Source organism: Perissodus microlepis, chromosome 10 (genome assembly GCF_051167445.1).
Source record: "Perissodus microlepis isolate ML-2025 ecotype Zambia chromosome 10, ASM5116744v1, whole genome shotgun sequence".
In the NCBI taxonomy this organism is placed as follows: Eukaryota; Metazoa; Chordata; class Actinopteri; order Cichliformes; family Cichlidae; genus Perissodus; species Perissodus microlepis.
The window spans coordinates 18161250-18168213 of NC_140470.1; positions in this window are offsets into that span (position 1 = coordinate 18161250).

The following is a 6964-nucleotide window of genomic DNA, read 5'->3' on the forward strand; positions in this document are numbered from 1 at the left end:
ATGTGAAAGGTATATTGTACTAACATGATAGTATATTGTACAAACATGAAAAGTATATTGTTAGAACAATATACTTTTCATGTTATAACGTGATATAGCTCTATTTTTCTTTTGCCTGGGTGGCAGCTCTACGCTTCCGTATCCAAGGCTTTTCAATGTGGCCTCACAAAATTATCATGACTACAACAACCACGAAAAGAGTTGGATGGACATTGCTGCTCAATCACAGCTGCCTGGTCAATGTTTTTCATTAATAATTTAGCAAAGAGGATGGTGTGTGTGTGTCTGTGTGAGTAAAAGACAGAGAGGGAGAGCGAGGGACAGATTTTGTATGATAAGCTTCATGTTATGGACGCACAGTTTGAGCACTCAGGTCGCATCAGAGCGAAGCATTCTTTGTATGTGAGGAAAATGCTGTTCATCCTCTTCAGCTCTAGTGTAGACTCTGCCATGTTTTCATGTTTCTTCTTTCCGTGCAGTGTTGCCAACTCCTCAGTAAGGAAAATCACTATTGGCTGTCCTAAAAGTCGCTAGAAGTCGCTAAATGACGTCATCACCTAATTTGCATAATTGATCATGCTAATGTAATTGTAACCTACGCTGTTGGAGAGAGAAATAACATCGTGGAAGAGACATAAAGTGAGCAAAAAACGTCCTAAATGCATTTAGAATTTATTTAGAACTACAAATTAAATTTCTTTTAGCAATTATTGTTTTTTAATGTCACAATTCCAACCCTGCTCCTTTATCCGGGCTTCGACCGGCAAAAGTGACAAATAGGCACTCTGGTGGAGTTACTTTGTGTGTGTGTGTGTGTGTGTGTGTGTTTATAAGTAGTTTTAAACCTTGTAATCCACAAAACAGCATAACAGTAAAAGAAGAACTGACTGCGTTACAGTCAGTGCGGGAGCAGCGGCTTCGCTCATGCGCGGTTCATTTGCAGTTTGGATGCGTAGGTGTGAATATCTCCTGCAGCTGAGGGAGGACTATCCTCCGCCCGTGAGCGCTTTAGCACGGGTGAGGTGCCCACGGCAGCACCGCTGCTTGTTGAAAGTAAGAGCAACACGCCCTTTCACGTCAAAAAGTCGTCATAAATAAGTCTCCAATAACACCAGAAAAAGTCGCTAGTCGCTTTTTAGGGAAAAAAAAAAAAGTCGCTAAGGGATCTGAAAACTCGCTAAATATAGCGGCAAAGTCGCTAAGTTGGCAACACTGTTTCCGTGTGTCCGCTACTTTGAAATGCTTGGGCTGCTCTGCCCGCCACAGTTTCAAACTGGTCATGTGACTGCATGGCCACATCTCATTGGTAAAAAAGTACCGGAAACTCCACTGGCGGCATGTTAGCTAATGTGTTAAACTAACGGAAAGGTAATGTGTTTGTTTTTTTTTAAGTAACGAGTCGAATTTTGCAAATGTAGCGGAGTAAAAGTACCGTTTCTTCTTCATAAATGTACTCAAGTAAAAGTAAAAAGTATCGTGCAAAAAAGGTACTTTAAAAGTACATTTTTTTCAAAAGCTTACACAAGTAAATGTAACGGAGTAAATTTAACTCGTTACTACCCACCTCTGATAATAATATCAGGGTTAAAATCAAAATGATTTGAGATTTAGGCATTATTTTGTCTGCCTCTGTTTTGCCTATATCATAACTGTTTTTGGTAATGGCTTTCTTCTCTCAATTATTTGTCTGGTGAAGACCCTTCATACTCCTAAATACATGATTGTCATTGTGAAGCCTAGCAGTGACTCCTTGTGGAAAAGAAATTACTTACAATCCTGACAGGCTGTCTTATTCTACTGTACCAGCACAACAGAAAGCTTAACAAGATTTCAACAAGCAATTAAGGATGTTTAACGTGCATCACATGTTTTAATCTGAATATTTATGAAGCAACTGTGAGTACTAATATGTTTATTTACTTGTTAATCTCTTTTATATTTATTACCTTATTTGTAAGACTTATTAACTGGTGTTATGGTAATAGACAATTGCAGCAACTAATTGTGTCTTTCCAATTTTCTTAACACTGCTTGTGTGTTTGTTTTCTTTTTATATTTACTACATTTACCACTTCTCTTTGCATTGTTCAGTTCAATATACACAAATGTAAATACATACTTCTGTTTTAAGATTTCAATTCAATTTTATCTATACAGTGCCAAATCACAACAACAGCCGCCTCAAGGTGCTTTACATTGTACAGTAGATTCTACAATAATACATACAGAGAAGAACTCAACAGTCATGTGACCCCCCTATGAGCAAGCGCTTTGGCGACAATGTGAAGAAAAAACTCAGTTTTAACAGGAAAAAGCCTGCGGCAGAACCAGGCCCAGTGAAAGGCGGCCATCTGCCAAGACCGGTTGGGGTGAGAGAAGGAAGACATGATAAAAGACATGCTGTGGAAGAGAGCCAGAGATTTCTATGAGAGTTCTATGGGTGAGAAAGGTGACTGAAGAAGAAATACTCATCATGGGAATCCCCCAGGAATATACACCTATTGCAGCATAACTAAGGGAGGATTCAGGGTTACCTGATCAAGCTCTAACTATGTACTTTAGCAAAACGGAACGTTTTTATATCTAATCTTAAAAGTAGAGCAGAGGTGGAAAGAGTACTAAAATATTTTACTCAAGTAAAAGTACTATTACTTTGCTGAAATTTTACTCAAGTACAAGTAAAATTACCTGTCTAAAAATTTACTCAAGTAAAAGTAAAAAGTAGCTCATTTAAAATTTACTCAGAGTAAAAGTTACACAGTTACTTTTTTGTCAGCAGGAGGACAGCCTCTTCTGAGTAGTGCAAAAAAGACAATGGGATAAATCTCAAAGTAGTTGTTTTTTAATTAAAAGAAAAACTTTACAAATTAAAGCGCAGTGGCAGTTAAACTGCAAGTCTATACATCAAAATGGATAATGGTCACCAAACCAACCAACCAAACTGTCAAAACCATATAATTCTTTTACATGTGAATGTGTTTTAAACTGTCAAATAAGAGAACAAGTACTGAATTGAGCTGTACGGCAGCTGCTATAAAAATGTGTTTTAATTTTTTAAACTTGGCCCTGCTCTGTTAATTTTGAGGGGCAATTCAATTCAATTCAATAAAACTTTATTGATCCTGAAGGTTGACCCCGAAGGAAATTGGGTTAAGGTTGCCGACCTTTGCCAGCGTCATCTTACCCTCCGACCATACATACATTACACAAACATCACATGGGGAAGACAGGTCAGAGAGGTATAACGATGGAAAATGCACCACGTGAGGAAAGATTAAGGAGAAAAAAATAAGTCCCCCTAGACTGAGCTCCAACAGGGAGATCAGTTTGAGAACAGAAAAAAAACACCTCTGCACATAGCACATGTTATTCTTTTGCCTGCAGTGTGAACATATGTGGGTTAAGTAAGAAAGTAGCCGCTTCTGTCTTCTGTCTAATTTAACTAATTTTTTTTTAAATAAATTATTATTATTAACAAACAGGAAAAGTGAACACATTTTCTTTTGGCAATTTACCAATCAAGTAAAAATATTTTAAGTTGCGTGGACAACAACGTGCCCAATAACAGCTTATGTCTTAACGTAATGTGATTAATTTGAACACAGCCTTTTTGCTACCATAACGGTACGAGTTGTATTTAACTTACCTCTACATGCTTGCACAGGTTTGATGTGGAATTTTTAAAAGCTGCTAACTCGGTCTCTCTGGGCAAACACAGCTTACACTGCATAATAAAGCTGTTGCCTTTCTTGCACTTGAAGCTGAAATGGTCCCTTAAATACGGCCAGGGGTTCACATCGGTTTCTTCGAGTTCAGGGTCAGCAGAATTCGATGGGGTTTCTTTTTTCGCTGGATCCGTACCACCGATGTCAGACTCCATTTTTATCGTGACCCAACGCTAATTTGTTCTACTACCCATCATTCCCTGCAGTATTTCCGAAGCGCAATGTTGTTGTTTTTTTTTTGTTTGTTTGTTCTTTTAATTTACTCAGTAACGGGTGTGATTGAAAATGTAGCGAAGTACAATACTTTTTAAAAAATATACTTAAGTAAAAGTAAAATTACTGACTTGGAAAATGACTTTAAAAAGTACAAATACACAAAAAAACTGCTCAATTACAGTAACGCAAGTAAATGTAATTCGTTACTTTCCACCTTTGAAGTAGAGATAGTGTCTGTCTCCCGAATCCAAACTGGTTCTATAGAAAAGGGACTTGAAAACTGAAGGCTCTGCCTCCCATTCAACAAGTAAGCCTGCAGTGCAATAGCGAAGTGGTCTAATGGGGTGATATGGTACTACAAGGTCATTAAGATAAGATGGGGCCTGATTATTTGAAACCTTCACTAAAGCTGTTTCTGTGCTGTAATGAGCTCTGAAACTCTTGACTGAAACAGCTAACTCTGTTAGCTGATTGACAACTACTCTTTCAAGGATTTTTGATATGAAAGGAAGGTTAGAGTTTGGCCTATAATTAGCTAAGACTGCTGGGTAAAGACATGGCTTTTTAAGCAACATTTTAATTACTGCCAGCTTGAAGGCATGTGGTACATAGCCGATTATTAGCAATAGGTTGATCATATTTAAGATTGAAGCATTAATTAATGCCAGGACTTCTTTGAGCAGTTTTGTAGGAATGGGGTCTAAAAGACACGTTGATGGTTTGGAGGAAGTAATTACTAAAGTTAACTCAGAAAGATCAATTGGAGAAAATAACTATCAATCGTACTGAAAGTAGCTATAGATAATGTTATATCTATGAGATGATTACCAGTAATTTTTTTCTGTAATAGTTAAAATTTTATTTGTGAAGAAGTTCATGAAGTCATTACTAGTTAATGTTAAAAGAATGGTTTGCTCAACAGAGCTCTGACCTTTTGTCAGCCTGGCTACAGTGCTGAAGAGAAAACTAGGGTTCTGATTTTCTTCAATTAGTGATGAGTAGTAAGATGTTCTAGCTTCATGGAAGGCTTTTTTTATAAATCAGTAGTTTATTTCTCCAGGCTAAATGATGATCTTCTAAACTTGTGACACGCCATTTCCTCTCCAGCTTACAAGGTATCTGCTTTAAGCTTTGTGTTTGAAAATTATAGCATGGCAGCAAGTACTTCTGATTTGATGCTCTATTTTTCACAGGAGCTACAGTATCGTCATAGGCAGTGAGGAGGTAAAATTATAAACAAGATAATCAACCTCTGTTGGACTAGTTTTCAGGTAGCTGCTCTGCTCTGTGTTGGTTCAGGGCATTGAAGATGATAACATCAGATTATATTCTTAAACTCCGTTACAGCACTTTCAGAAAGACATCTACCATGATGAAATCTACTCCCCACTGCTGTGTAATCAATTATTGTATATTTAAATTTTATCAGGAAATGATCAGATAAGAGAGGGTTTTCAGGAAGCACTTAAATGTTTAGTTTCTATGCCATATGCTAAAACAAGATCTGGAGTGTGAATAAAGTGGTGGGTGGGTTCTTTTATATTTTGAGAGAAGCCAATTGAGTCTAAAAACAGATTAAATGCCATGTTAAGGCTGTCATTTTTAGCATATATACGTGGATGTTAAAATCACCCACGATAATTATTTTATCTGAGCTGAGCACTAAATCGGACCAGGAGTGACATGGCCACATGTTCTCCTTAAGTTGCTGGTTGTTGGAGTGGTATCCAAAAAACAATGTGGGCTTTTTAGATAACTGGAAAACCTGGAGAGACGGCATCCATCCCACTTTGGATGGAGCAGCTCTCATTTCTAGAAATCTGGCTAAATTTATTAAACCCCCCAAAACATGACTATCCAGAGTTGGGACAAGGAAGCAGAGTCGCAGTCTTACACGCCTCTCTGCAGCTTCTCTTCTCACATTACCTTCCCAAAACCCCATCACCTTACAGACTGTGTCAGCTCCCAACCAGACAAAAGAAACCAAGATGTGCTTGAGTGTGGCTGGGACTGTACACAGGGGGCAGGATAAGTCCTTTCCAAACCACAGCTGCAGATTTATTGGGGAAGGTAGCACACCGTATGTGCAAAAAATGCAAAAAATGACTTAAATATAAAAAACTCACAAAATCAGACAAGGCTAAGCATCAGGGTTTCAAATAAATTAAAAGTCTTTCTTGGTCTTTGGTTGATTAACTCTTTAAGACCTACCATAGAACCAAGTCCGCCAGAGCTTATCTATATATTTATACATGCTGTAGTGCTTTTTTTGGGAGCATTTCAAGTTGCTACATATCAATACAACGTTATAGCCCAAATTTTAATAATATGTATGCAATTAGTCCATAGTAACTACATAAATTGCAAAAAAGTGCAATAAACTACAAAAAATTGAAAATCATTTTTGTTTTGTCTTTTACATATATTTCTAGTTAGAGAAATTTAAGAGGTTCATCCCTCAAAACTGTAAATATACAAAAAAGTTGAACAAAATAGTTTACAACTATAGGAAACTTATTTTGAGTGTCTTCATAGTTTTATTTTTAAGATACACCTATTTTTATGTACTGCAGGAAAAATGAAGATAAATGTTATAATGCAAATTTGCAAAAAAAAAAACCAAAAAGACAAAAAAAAAACCAGCATGTGCATCAAAATAAAGTATTTCCAGCAGTGTAACTTGAGTTCTAAGCATCCTTTCGCTTTTTATGTTTGTCACTTGTGTTGTTTGTTGGTCTGTTTAGTTTGTAAATGCTTTGTTTTTTAACTTTTCATTCTCTTTTTGGCTGATTGTGAACCATTTTGGTCAACACTGTTGTTTTTAAAATGTGCTATAGAAAATTGTTTTGATTTGATTTGATACACTAAATATGAGTACAAAAAAAATTTGAATCATTTTTCATTAATGATTCACTGCTCTATTTACAATAATAAACAATTAAATGACATAAATTCTAACAGGTTCACACTGAAAAATATTCCAAATTAATTCATGAGAATGTGACACACCCACCTGAATTTCT